At 34.2% G+C, this 14,768-nt stretch overlaps 1 protein-coding gene across 3 annotated transcripts in view; it reads left to right on the top strand.

Annotated features, from left to right (window-relative positions):
• INPP4B (inositol polyphosphate-4-phosphatase type II B) overlaps positions 1-14,768 on the top strand; it is a 767,278-nt gene that overhangs the window by 502,094 nt on the left and 250,416 nt on the right. The window lies entirely within an intron of this gene.

Here is a 14,768-nt window from a genome sequence, read left to right as displayed (position 1 = left end):
CAGTGATTAAGCATAGGTAAGAAATGAGGCAAGAATAACCTCTTTTACCTAATTAAAAAAAAATCCTACCTGGGAGGGGAAGATTCTCAGGTTTCTGGCCCAGACAGATACAATTGCTATTCACTCTGAGTACGTCAGGGTCTAAATAAAGACCTATTAGGGTTTGGCCTGGGATTTATTACTGGCAAATCAATGAGAGCCAGAATGATTTGAGTTTAAGATTTAAGGAGAGGGAGGGAGAAGAGGGAGAGGGGGAGGCATAAGAGGAAGAGGATGGAGAGAGGAAAAAGGAAAAAAAAGAAAAAGAGGGAGGAAGGAAGGAAGGGAGCAAGCTGTGATGCCCAGATGACAATTTCCAGTTAACAGGCTCCCAGTGGGGCAGCTACTTACAACAGTTGTTGATGTCCTCACAGATGTAGTAGATGGGGCCTAAAAGTAAGAAAACCTCTGTTCTCATCTGATTGCCTCACTTACTAGCCACACACACTTTGAGGAACTCATTCTGACTTGTTTCATCTTTCAAATGAGAAATAATAGAGTATGCCCTGCATACCTTATAATATTGTTACTTATAATATTGTCACGAATTATCCCCACATGAAGTATCATGATTACAATACTTAGTATAATGTCTAATGTAATGCAAAAACTACAGTAAAACACTTCCCCTTCTTTTTAAACCTCAAAGGAACATAGAGGTTAACTCCTGAGTTCTCAATGGATCACAAACTATAGCAGATCCCATTATGCCATAAAAGCTTTAAGTGCCAGTTCAGTGACTAAACTGTATGTCTGTTGTCTGAGAATCAGCCTGGTTAAGTGAGTGGTTGGTCGTGCTCGTAGGATATGAAGTTTTTTGGGTTTTTTTTTTTTTTTTTTTTTTTTTTGTCTACCGAAATTTTCAAAGACTTTCTACTGTCAGGGTAAGACTGTGATTTGCTATAGCTGAGGGAATGTCCCCCCATAAAAGCAATGATCCTTGAAGTATTGAAGAATAGAGCAAAAAGACCATTGAACTACAGGCTATAGAATTTCATGGTATCCTTATGCAACCTTATCTATCCTCATGACTGATCATTTACCACATCAAGATAGGGAAAATCTCATATGATAAAGTGTACAAGTATGGGACATGGATTCAAAATCTCGGCATTATATATATATATATATATATATATATATATATATATATATATATTTTAAATGTATCTGTCTTAGCTATAAACATACATTGTTTGTATATCAACTGCATATGATTTTGTTCCACGTATAGCCTAGATAATTTATGATGCTCTCTCTGTGATTTCTTTTAAGTCAGCAGGCATAGGGAGCTATTGACATTCTTCCCCAGTCTGGATATTAATATATTATGTGAAACTCGCCAGCCTCAAGAGAATTATGAAGTACTCCTTGAGTGGGAAAGAATGCCATATCTCACAGTGGTTCATCATGATTCTATTTATATCTCCAGAGATTTCATTTATACTCCAGGAAACTCACTTAACTCTTCTAACACAAGAATCTTAATTTCCTACTGCAGCCCCCACTCTTTCCATAGCCTGTTCCCAGTCAGCTTTGGAAGCAGGAAATGAGAAGGAGAGGACAGGAAGAAGGGGTCAGAATAATAAAACTTCCAGGGAGAAAAGAAAAGAAAAGAAAACCAAGTTAGCTTTGTAAAAGGTGATTATTTACAGTCAGTTTTTATTTTATCAGAGAGAGAATAATAGCTGTTTATCTTTCTATTGGTTTAGTAAAGACTGTAGGCAACATGGAAACAATTTTAAATCCATATTTGCCAGTGAAAAACATTCACTGAGACTAGAGAAAAGGATATACGGAAAATACTTTTTATCTATCATGGAAGAAAAAGGCTCATCGAATATTCTGAATGAATGAAATGCTTAGGGATCATGGCTCTTCAACACTATAGAGTGGAATATACAACCCCAATAGATGTTTTGATCTGAATTTATTCTTCTCTGATGGTTCAGGAGTTGCTTTAAGGTATTTTACCATCCTTATGAATATCAGTTATTATTATATAATTGATGAGAACATTCTAGTGACTTGAGCATTTTAGCTAAATGGAATACCAGATCTCTCAGAGTTTTCTTAATGTTATTTTGCTTTTAATATTTATGATAAAGGTAGATGTTTATAATGAATTAAAAACTCTGACCTGAATGTTCAAAAAGAGTTATTATCATGTAGCACATAAATTAAGGAATTAATTTAGAAATACTTTTAATTACATTTGACCCTTGTGAATCTTTGGTTTCTGACTGTCATGTTAAAATACAATATAAATGTGACACTAGCATGACAGGGCTTTTTCATCAAAGGTTATAATTAAAGCACTAAGCTCCCATCCTAACACAATAGGACAAAGCTTTCTGTCTTACTGTAATAGTAACCTACCAAAGAGAAAGCAGAATAATTAACCTTAAAATAAAAATGTGATGGACCTAGCCCAAGAGAGCGTACTGTGTAATCTTTCATTGATAGGTCACCATTTTGGGATGTCAGTGACTGCAATTTACAATGACAGATATTCATTAACCCTCCTTACCTTACTCCCTTATCTTTAAATATAACCAACAGCAGGGTGGTGGAATAAAGCATAGCAATGGTCTAAAAGTAAGGGGACTTGTATTCTAGTCCCATTTCCACAAGTAACTGGCCTTAGGACCTTAGACAAGCCATGTCAACATCCTAGGCTCTAGCTTCCTGCTTCCTAAAATGAGAATCTGACCAGATGAGTTCTAACGCTTTAAAATTGTTAAATTTTATCAATAATTAGGCTTTTGTTATTTTCTTCTATCTTTATCAATTTACTCTTAGATGTGTATGTAAAGAAATTAATGTTACAGTGAGTATATATTTCTTGTATATTATCATTTGTGGGTTATTGGGATTTTGGTGTTTTTTGGTCAGTGGGTAAGAGTCAGGGAACAAAGTGATATCTAGTAAAAGTAGGTAGAATTAGTAATTACTCAGAGCAGCCTAGAAGTGAAATGAACTGTTACTGGTTTCTCCCTCACTAGATTTGTGAAAGTTGTATGGGTGAGTTGTTGAGGATATCATAAAATGAAATCCTCATCAGATCCAAGTTGAACTAAATGACACCTTAAGTCCCTTCCAACTCTGAAATTATGTGACCTTTGCTCACAAAAAGCCAGCAATCCCTCATTTCTATTCACAAAGTGGAGGAATTGCCGTTACCTTCCAGAAGCCAGTTGTTATGTTGCAATGCCTAAAAATGTTTGATTTACTTCAAAATATATTAAATCTACTCTCTAGGAGGTATAGCACAGCTGAAAATGAGTAAGACAGCGAAAGATCCTGCCCTTAAGAGACAATCCCCAATAGGGGAGCTATGGAATGTTCTCAAAAAGCATAATATTAAAGAGAATAATGGAGATAAACATGGTTAGAGATCAGAGTCAGAAGAGACTGCTTTAGTAAAGGCTATCAGAAAATGCTTTATGAGAAGTTTTTGGTGTTTTGTTTTGGTTTTTTTTTTGACAGAATGGACAACTATACAGGAATCAATTCTATGTTGAAGGGTTGATAAATACAACTTAAAAGAATTTTTAAAGTATTATAATATGAAAATCACTTAGCTTATTCAAGTTGACATCTCTGCCTCATGACAAGCTATAAATTTTATATTTTCAGTTTGGATTTGCGACTTCTTCAATATAGGGAGCTTTTAGTGTGAAAACTGCCTCACTGATACTAGTCAACAAGTTGTAGGTTCCACTGAGTCTTAGCTGGAACCCCAAAGGATTAATGAAAGGATTTGTTTTGGTCATACAGCCAGCATGTATCACAGGCAGAAGAGTTCCTGACTCCATGTCCACTGATCCACAGTGCCTCTTATAAGTGTTTCAAATTAGGGAACAACTGAGATAAATAGAGCACTGAAAATCCCTTTTGAATGCAGCATGATACATAAGATTCTGCAAGCATTCAGGCTTGTTCTAAGAGGTTTTCATCTTATTATTTTGGAATCCTGAGGCATTCTGGCTACCTAACAGCACATGCCCCATTGTTTTTCCTCTTTGCTTTAAAGAACGTTAAAGTTACTTGACTGGAATAGGGTCAGGGCTGAGACTATGGTCTCATTGGTATGGGTAGCCCCTACATTAGGAAACTCTCTTGACATGTGCAGGTCAGCTTTTTCTCTACAGCTTTGATTATTAGCAATTTGCCTATACAAACGACTTGCCTAGGTTTATGTAAGGAATTTTTTAGTTGGCCATCAGAGGCAGAATTCGAACCCAAGCCTTCTGGATTTTGAGATTAGCACTTTTCCCAATTCTTATATTTGTGATAAATTTTGTTTATTTATTTATTTTCTTTCTTTTTTTGCTGAGGCAATTGGGGTTAAGTATCTTGCCCAGAGTCACACAGCTAGGAAGTGCTAAGTGACTGTGGTCAGATTTGAACTCAGGTCCTCCTGACCTCAGGGCTGGCACTCTATCCATTGTGTCACCTAGCTGCCCGGTAAATTTTATTTAATATTGGATCATAGGATTAAAAGTGGGAAAAGATTTTTATTTACAAGTGAGGAAACTACAGTCAAGAGAAGAGAAGTAATTTTTAATAGAATTACCTCTCTTTGATATAGATTATTGTCTTTGCTATGAGGTAGATTACACCTGACTTTGATGATGACAAGAGGACATACTTTCTCCCCTTTGTTTTAAATTGCCTTTTTTCTGTATATTTAAGCTAGATTTTCTAAGAGAGTTATTTTTTTTGTGTTTGTTTTGTTATTATTGTTTACCATTATTGAAATTATTTCAAAATTTCTTAGAATTGAGAGCAAGTAATAGTGAACAAATAAAAGATAAACATAGACTTGATTTCTTGTTTGGAACCTTCCTTCTTCAGCTTTAGTGACAATGTCCTAACAGCTCTCACTATACCTTGCCTTATAAATTAATATGCTTACTTTCTTCAGGCCAGGGAGGAGTAGAAGGGGGAGGAGGTGTTTTTCCTTTCTTCTTCTGCAGTTGCTTTCTCAGTTTTCTCAGCTGTTGCTCCTTATATTTTTGGACCCTAGACATCTTGGCGCTCTCTGAACATTGTGGAATTGTCTGAATGAATCCAGCTGTTGCTGATGGTGATTTATGGCCTAGGTTTCTCTGAAACTATGATCTTTGGTCATTCCATTTGTTAAGCACTTTCTATGTGCTGGGCAAAAGTGCCTAGTTCTAGGGATATAAAGAAAGGGAAAACATATTCCCCGTCCTCAAGAAGCACGCATTCTATAATTTTTGTTGTGATAGTTCCTCTCACAGCTTTTTCATATTCTGGAATGGAAGGGAAAGGTCATCTTTCCCTGCATTACTCTGAAGCTCTTATTCCAACTTTCACACATATTATGAGTCAGGTGCCTCAAGTTCATCCAAGAATGTTTCATACTTGCTCAAAAGTCTGTCCTTGTTCTCATCTCTATAAGTCTCTCAGGGCTTCAAATCAAAGTGATCTGATTTTATTGTTTTACTCAATCAACCTCACCCTTACACTGAGAAGGAAGCAATGTCTTATTACTTCCTTCTCAAGAACCTTTGAATCTATTTCCAAATAAAATACACTGCACGTGTCAAAAAGCTTCCCCTCTCTCACCTTTTCCTGGGCACATCTTGAGAACATTTCCACTTGAAATGAGATGTCTCTAAAGCCTTTTGTGTTACATGCTATTCAAATATAGCATGAGATAAGTCTTTTAATTGCTATACTAATTTTCTTTGCATTTTAAAACCCACCAGATTATAAGGTCCTTGAAAACCCAGATTACCTTTTGCCTCTTTTTGTATCTCTAGCATTTCGCACCATGCCTGGTATATGGAAGGCACTTAATAAATGTTTATCAATTAATTTATTGAATCCTAAGAGTTTGCTTTAAAAATATGCATAGACTACTCATAGTCACCAGTTTTGAAACAAGTTATTTCTTTTAAACCTCACCTTCTGTATCTATATTTTGGTTTGTGTCAGCATAGAGCTGAGATGTGAGTCTTGAAACCCTGTTGTTTTCCTGAGCAATTTGGTCACATTCACCTGTAGAGGGCTGGAACTCTGGAGAAATATGTTTGAAATGAGAATACTGCTGCCGGCCCTCTACATTCACCCATTACAAAAGTCAAAGTTAGAGCTCTAGAATTGAAACAGAATCCACCTATTCCAGACCTGTTATGTATGTACAGGGATGTCATGGATGCCATGTCAGGATCCTATGGCTCAAAAGGTTTGCATAGATTGTATCAGAGCTAGAGTTCTTTCCACTGCATGAGACTGAGAATCCAAAAAGACTTAAAGGTCATTTAGTCCAACAGATAAGGGAAAATTCCTACAGAGAAGAAAATACAGGTAGCAAGTGGCCCCAAGACACATACATGTCTATGACTTGAACAGATATGTTCTGCCAATGGAGAAAGTGATTTTCCCATTCCTTCCATGCAGTCTCTCCTTGAGCACATCCCTGTCAAATATACATTGCTTTCATTCTGTACACTGATTTCTTAAGATTTTTCTTTGTTGTTAAAATTATGATTGAAGCCAATGGCCATGGAAGAAAGGTAGATAAATTAAACTTTACAGAATGGGACAGAAGAAGAATATCTTGTGTAGTGGGGACTTGGATCACCTCCTGAGGCTGGGCAGCTGTTGTGGCCATATCTGGTCTGCGCAGTTCTTAGCTCACCCAGTCCTGTATAAAACACCTGGTTTTTTTGTATTGTCAAAGGATTGAAGTGGGTAATGTCAGAAATCTTTAATTGAGATTCAAGTACTGCAAATGTTTCTTGGTTCTAAAGTCAGTGATTAAAGCTTTTTTATTCCAATATTATATTTTTAAATATTATTTAATATTATTTAAATATTATGATCAACAGGTATCTGTTGCATTATTTTTTAAAGGACAAAATAATAATAAACAACCAAAACTCTTTGAACTTCTGGACTAAGCCAAAATTTAGGCTTAGCTCATATTACCTAGTGCTTAACACATTGCCTAGCATTGTGTGCTTAATACAAGCTTATTGGATAAATGACTAATTATTCTACTCCTCCCAAGTTTTCATGATAAAGAAGACTGAGGGTGGTTGTTCTTCCCCCTTGGTTTTGTTTTTATGTTCATATAAAAGAGGATTCCAGTTTAAGTCCAAAACTACCCATGCTAAAGAGAATCATGGCTGTCCAGTGTTTCATCTATTTTACTTTTTATTTTTAAAATAAATTTTACTGATATATTCCTCTTAGCCTTTTTGCTGTCCCTTTCCAGTGAGTCATTATTTTTTTTTTTTAAAGAATTATAATGCTTCTTTCTAACTCAATTCTCTGACTATTGATTGTTTTCTGGTCATCTAAAACCACTGAATCACTAGTTGGAAGACCTACATTTGAATCCTGGCCCTGCTATTCAAAATCTGTCAATATATTCATCAGGTATTTATTAAACATATACTATGTTCCTGGTACTGTGCTAGCACACTAGAGAGAAGAAGGCAAAAACAAATATATCCCTTGCCTTTGAGGAACTTAGATTAGATCATAATTTAAGTACTTTGTTGTTTCTAGAGAGTTGTTCAGTCATTTCCTTTATATCTCCATTAGAATGTTTTTATCTATTCCTTCCCAATGAGTTTTCCTCAGATGATTACACTGTGTCTATTCCTTTTGGTCCAGCATCTTTTTTCTTATTTTTTGCATCATTTCTGATATTGTCTTTGCAAGTTATCATCATATTTCTTGTGCTCAGACTCAGTACTATGTGACATGATACATATAACCATTCCCATATTGTTGGTCATTTATGCTTATTCCATTTGTTTCTGGCTGCTCCCATTTACATATAATGGATAACATTAATTTTCCTCTTTTTTATGGTGCCTTCCAGATAATATCAAATTCAGTCAAAACCATTGGTAGCTCTAAAGAAGATCTTTTTCTAGACAGGAAGAAGGAAAAAGCATATAAGGCAGAAAGGAATGAAAAAAAATAATGTGGTTTTTCTTCCTTTGAGTTTCTTGCACAGGCACAAAGTCTTTTGGACTTTGGGAATAAAAGGATATTCACTATTGCCTCAATTCTGTGGTCATCTTAGAATAGCATTTGGTCCATTTGGTTTCAGAGTAGCAGCTTTAGAGATCATATAACCATTTCGGAAGATCAAAGTGACAGTACAGGAAAGAAATTTAGGCCTGTTCTTCAGATCTGGATTATAGGTGCACAGAAAAATCTATTATTACCTTTTAGCCTTAAATTCATCTTAGATGTCATATCAGTAGGGAATTCTCTCAAATTCTTTTCTTCTCCATTGTCACTCTTCTGGCCATTGGAGGCAGTTTAAACTTTCACAACTGGTTTCTCATGGGAGGGAGTTAGAAACTGATTTAAAAAAAACAATCATTTTAGCAAAAGAAGCTAAGTCTATAGTGCTTTAATTTGTTTTCAAAGTTCAGGTCAGATTATATAGCATAGCTGATTTGAGGCAGTTCTGTAGTCAACAAAACTAGTTCTATATGAAGAGGATCTTGACACCCATCGAAATCAACTGCTTGGAATCCTTCTTGTTAATTCCTTCTTGGACTTTTATTCTCAGTCAGTCAGTCAATAAACATTTATTAAACTTCCAGTTTATTAAGTTTATTAAAACTTACTAAAGTTCCTTCCAGTCACTAAGCTAAGTGCTGTAGATACAAACAGGTAAAAAGACAGTCTCTGCCTAAATTTAAAATGCACAGCCAGAATGCAAAATACACAAGTATACAAATGATCTCTTGCAGTTGCTAATGAGAAGCATTTCAATATGTCAGCAATAGCTTTTACTCTGTAGCCTGCTGTGAGAAGCTTTAACATATGAGATCCATTTCTTTAGTGGCTATTATGATTTTACACCATCCTCATTATTTTAGTTAGTCTTCTAGAAATTGTAATCCTATTATGCCTTGCACAATTACTTAGGATCATCTTGGTAATAAACAGATTGCAATCTATATTGGGAAAATCACATAGATCCTTCACATATTCTTTAGTTCTATGTCAGTTGGCACAAAGGTAGTAGGGATGGCTATTTGAATACTGAACCATATTAAATAAAAAAGATTTTGTTAACTCTAACTAATATTCATGAGACCAGTAAATTATATGTGAAAGACCCCTGTGGGCCACACGTTGACTTAGTTTTAAAGTATAACATTTAATTTATGATTTATTATGCTTTTATTTTATTAAATATTTCTCAATTACAATTTAATATGATTTGGGCTACACCTGAGAGTGTTGTGGGCTTTGAAACCTCTGGGTAAAAACATTAAATTGATAAACTTTAATTGAATAAGATTAAGTTTAATCAACATAAATATAATGTCCTACACTTGAGTTCACAAGATCAATTGTGAATGGGATTGGTTTATTTCTAAAGTTTATTTGAATAACTTATTGGGATGTTAGTAGCCAAAATGTAAGTCAACAACATAATATGGCAGTCAATCTTAAGACTGAATTAAGACACTTGCTTCCAGATAATCATTAAGTTGAGCCCTTTTTGTGTCATATGACCTTTGTGGCATTATGTCCAATTTTGATTGCCACATTTTATTTTAAAGCCATTGAAAATTTGGAGCACATGTAAAGAAAAATAACCCGAATATGAAAGGGTCTTGAGTTCATATCAGAGAAGGACAGGTTGAAGGAAATGAGGATTTCTATCCTGCAGAGGCTCAAGTACTTGCTGTCATATGGGAGAGAGATCAGCGTTGCTCTGTTTTGCCTCATAGAAAAATTAGGAGTGATGGAAGGAATTTTCAGAGAAGCAGAGTTATGTGCTAATATATGGGGAAAAAAACTTTCTAAATCTTGTAATTATCCAAAAGTGGAATAGGCTCGTTCAAACAAAGATTTACTCCATTTTATTGTATGGTTTCATACAAAACCTCCTTGACAATTTATTTGAACTGCTATAAAAGGGATGCTTTTATTAATTGGACTAATAGTTATTGAACTCACTTCTTAATCTAGAATGTTAGGATTATTTTATCATCAGTACACAAATGCATAAGAGGATTGGATTGATTTATTTTTTCCTCCTTATTCTCTTCTATTTTTCCCCTCTTCTTCATACTTACTATGTGTTTTATTACCTAGTAGGTGCTCTCATTGACTGATGATTGAATCTCTATTGTGAGGCATATTTTTGAATTTCATAAACCAAGGAGAATAATCTCTATGATTCAAGTTTCTCAAGCATAAGACATTTCACCATAAAAAGGGAATAGGGTATTTCAAAAACACATATGTCCTTTTGGGTGGGAGAAGGGAATGATTGAATTGTCTAATTATTTGACTTTTTTTTCTGCCAAATGTTTACTTTCTAAACAGTAGAGTTCCCACAGTGTATGTAGATGATGTACCCTGGGTGGTCAAATAAGACTTTGGGAATCATTAATCAAACTGCCCATGATTTTCTGCTTAAGCTAATTCAACAAAGGATTATATTTAGAACATACTACATTGCCAGGGAATGAAAAAGTCAAAGAAGTCAAAGGGTTTTTATTGGAATGATGGGGAAGAAAACCAGACTGTATACTTCATGATAGCATCCAGACATGAAAAAAATACTGTGAAATAATTAAATAATATTTTACAAAAGAAACAAGATGGGCCAGAGGTTTTTCATCTCATGGATTTGAAATAGAATTGGGATTTTGGTAAACTATAAGCATGTGGGATGCATAATAGAGATAACAGAATTGCTAAATATTTGAAACTTTCATTAGCACTTTTCCAATCTTTTGAAATTCCATTCAATGCCACTCACTCAGCATTTCCTAAGCACCTACAATGTGCAGAATATTGTGTTATATAAACCTATAAAAACTAGATGAAAAGCAGTTTCTATCCTGAAGGACCTTGCATTTGGCTGGGCTTATATATTTATATAAGTAAATAAATATAAAAAATATACAGAGTAATTTCTAGAGGAAGAGTATACATTGGGGCATGAAACTGAATTAAAACTAACCATTACTTCAATATTCTTTTTTTTTTAATACTACCAGTATAAAATGAATGGAAACATTACATGAATGAAGTGAAGTCCTGATTGAATACTAAGGAAAATAAGCCCAAATAATTTCTATGAAAATGAGAAGAAAATTGTTACATAATTTCCTTAATAAAAGTAAAATAGATGTGATTTCAAAATAGGCATTCATTCATAGTATACCTTATTTTTTTTCCTTTATAAGTTGAATCAACACTTGAATACCTTGATAAATCAACTAGTTTATTCCCAATTTTCAGAACTACTTTTGAGTTACAGATGTGTCCCAAAGGATCTTTTTCTTTTTCATAACTGAAGATGAGACTATTGTTTTAAAGACATCTCTGAACCACTAGTATTTGAGCAATTATTGGTTATAGTTGTGTTATTTGGTCTTGTTGGATTGATGTGTATATTCTGCAATAGTATAGGTGCTTTTAGAATTTGAGATAAATTTTACATTACATATTCTACTTATTGAGGGACTTGTACAACCATATTTTCAAATGTTTTTCTTACCATATTCATCAAAATAATATTCTGAAGATTTTACCTCACCTCCATTCAGATTATCAAAGTTGAAAAAGAAGGAAAATAACAAATATTGGAGGAGCTGGAGGATCCATATATATTAATATAATCAGTCAATTAATTAGTATTTATTAAATACCCATTATATGCCAGGAACCTGGGCTAAGCAATGGGGATACAAAAAAAGTACAAAAGATAGCCAGTTGAAAGAAAACAAAATACAGTGAATTCCTCAAGAAACTCACAATGTAAGACAACATGAAAAAACTATAGTTTATATGTTTATATATGTATATGTACAAGTAACTTATAGTCGGGATAAAGAGAAAATAATCAACAGAAGGGACATGATTGGACTTAAGAGGAATTAGAAAAAGTTTCTTGTAGAAGGGGCATTTTAGCTGGGAAGTAAGCCAGGGAAGTAATAGGTAGAGATGAGGAAAGAGAGCATTCTATGCATGAGGGACAAGCCATAAAAATGCAATGTGTTGGAGCTATGAATAGTCACAGCCATTCTAAAAAGCAGTTTCTAACTAGTCTGGGCATAACTTGTAACCCAATTATGCACGATTTGGCCTATACCCCAAAAAGTCAAAGGAGGAGAAAAGATCCTATATACACAAAAATATTAATAGCAGCTCTGTTTGTGATGGCAAAGAACTGGAAACTAACTAGGAAGTGCCAGAAAAAATTACATTATATAAGTGTAATGGAATACTATTGGACAGTAAGAAAGGACAAAATGATGGTTCATGAAACTAGATACATATGAATTAATGCAGAGTTAAGTAAACAGAAGCAGGACAACAATATGGTTAATAACAATATTCTATATATGAACAACTTTAGATGACTTAAGAACTCTTATTAAAAAAATAATTACTGTAAGTCCAAAAGATCCATGATGAAAAACGTTACCTACCTTGTGACAGATATGACTAAATATGCCTATGGCTAATGGGGGGAATGGATGTTTTGCTTGACTATTCATACTCGCTATTAGACTTTTGGTTTTCTTTTTATTTAGAGGAATTTAGAAGAAAGAAAATAATGCTTGTTAATTAAAAATAAATTTAATTTTAAAAATATCTTCTGAAAATAAATCTTTCATAGTCAAGAAACTTCAGTGACTCCCAAGTTTTCCCTTCCCTCCAAAAAAATAAACACTACACTAACTCCTTATCTTAGCATTTAGAATCCTTGATAATTTGGCTTTCCATTCTTATTGATTCACCCTATAGTCTAGCCAGTCTGACTTACTTTGCTCTAACCTAAATATCCTTTTTACACCCTTCATGACTTTATATACTTTCTGACATATTTGAGAAGTTTTCCCTTTTATCTTCTCACATTAGAATCCATAGCTTCCTTCCACCTCTAACACAAAACCTGACTTAATCTTTCTTGTTTGTGTTTCTTTGTTCCTCAAATTTTCATGTATTCATATATTTGTTTACTTGATATATTCCCTCTGTAGAACACAAGCTCTTTATGTAGGAACTTTCCTGTTTTATTGTACTTCCAGCTTTTGAGACATTGATTTCAATATAGCACTGACGCTTAATAAATATTTCTTGGATGTATGGGAACAATTTTTTGACCATCTTTCTAGTTCAATGGCAACAATTGCCCAATCCCAATAAAACTATACCTAGAGGTTAAGTAATAAGTTGAGTGACTTCCAAGTTGTTAATCTGAAGGCATTTTATATTAAGATGAAAGAAAAGAGTCCGTCTGATTGCATTATGTCTTTCTCTCAAGAAATTCTTGAAATGATATAAATGGTAACTGATTACTATCTCATTAATAGAAACTTGAAAATATCATTTAAAATCATGAAACTTAGACTGCATTGCTTTTGTAGATAGATTTAGAATGAGAAGATAAAAATTTAAGTGGTTTCTTAGAACACTGTATTTTTGACAAGTATTTTAGGATTAGGTGGTATCCCCATAGCTTCCACTGTTAGTTGAAAGGTATAGCATGTGCCACAGGTATTCTTTATTTGAGTCAATGATTTGAAAAATAACTGTGAATAAATGGATTCAGAAGCATAATTGTATAGATGTAGCTGCATAAAGTGGTTGGGGAAGGAGGGAGAGTATGCATGGTTGCTAATGCGAATCTGCAGGTAATTTGTAACTTATAATTGAACATCCAAGTGGAATATGGCAAAGGCCAAAGACATCCCTCTCTGTGAAATGATGACTGAGCATCAATCACCATTGAGACATAGAAGCTAAATGATATGAAAACTTGGTTATTGACATTCAATTATGTAACTATTAAAAAGTAAAGACAACAAAAAAGTAGATTTTAATTCAAAGGAAAAAAATGAATGAATGAAAAAACCATTTATTAAAAAATTTTACTATATTCTAAGCATTATGCTAAGTATTGGTGATTCCCATGGGAAAGCAATACTATCTCTTATCTCAAGGACTTATATTTTAATTCAAAAGCAATATTGCCTGTTTCTATTGGGCCTAAATCCCAAAACGATCTTAAAGGAAAGAAAGGGACCCATATGTGCAAAAATGTTTGTGGTAGCCCTTTTTGTAATGCCAAGAAATTGGAAACTGAGTTGTAAAGTCCGGACTAGCTCCCTAGAGGCCTCAGAATCAGTCAGTCAGGATAAGCAAAAGTCCTTGGTCTTTAGAGGGGGAGAAGTGAAGGAGATGGACAAAATTGCCAGGAGTTTTACCAAAGATTATTCCTTGATTCTAGGGCCCAGAATCTCCATGAATCTCCACACTTTTCTCTTCCTTGTCCTGAGGCCAAGCAAAATTCTCTCTCCTCTCACATTCCACCCCCTAATCCTTAGCTACAATTCTCTTAACCCCAAACATTGAGCTAGCATCAACTGTGAGAAGAGAAATTCCAAGCATATGCTAATAGAGTTATTGTCCAATAGGTAATTAGCCTTAAGTGCTCAGCTGTCTGATTCTAGTACACCTATTCAGAGTTTCAGACTTTTACACTGAGTAGCCCATTAGTTGGAGAATGGCTGAATAAGTTATAGTGTATGAATGTTAAAGAATATTATTGTTTTGTAAGAAATGATTTGGAGTATGATTTTAGAGAGCCTGGGGAGACTTACATAAACTAATGCTAAGTGAAATGAGCAGAACCAGAAGATCATTGTACACAGCAACAACAAGATTATATGATGATCAATTCT

The sequence above is a fragment of the Sarcophilus harrisii genome, chromosome 6 (assembly GCF_902635505.1).
Source record: "Sarcophilus harrisii chromosome 6, mSarHar1.11, whole genome shotgun sequence".
Lineage (NCBI taxonomy): Eukaryota > Metazoa > Chordata > Mammalia > Dasyuromorphia > Dasyuridae > Sarcophilus > Sarcophilus harrisii.
The sequence above is the reverse complement of the archived record's forward strand: the minus strand, read 5'-3'. Positions and strand labels throughout refer to the sequence as shown.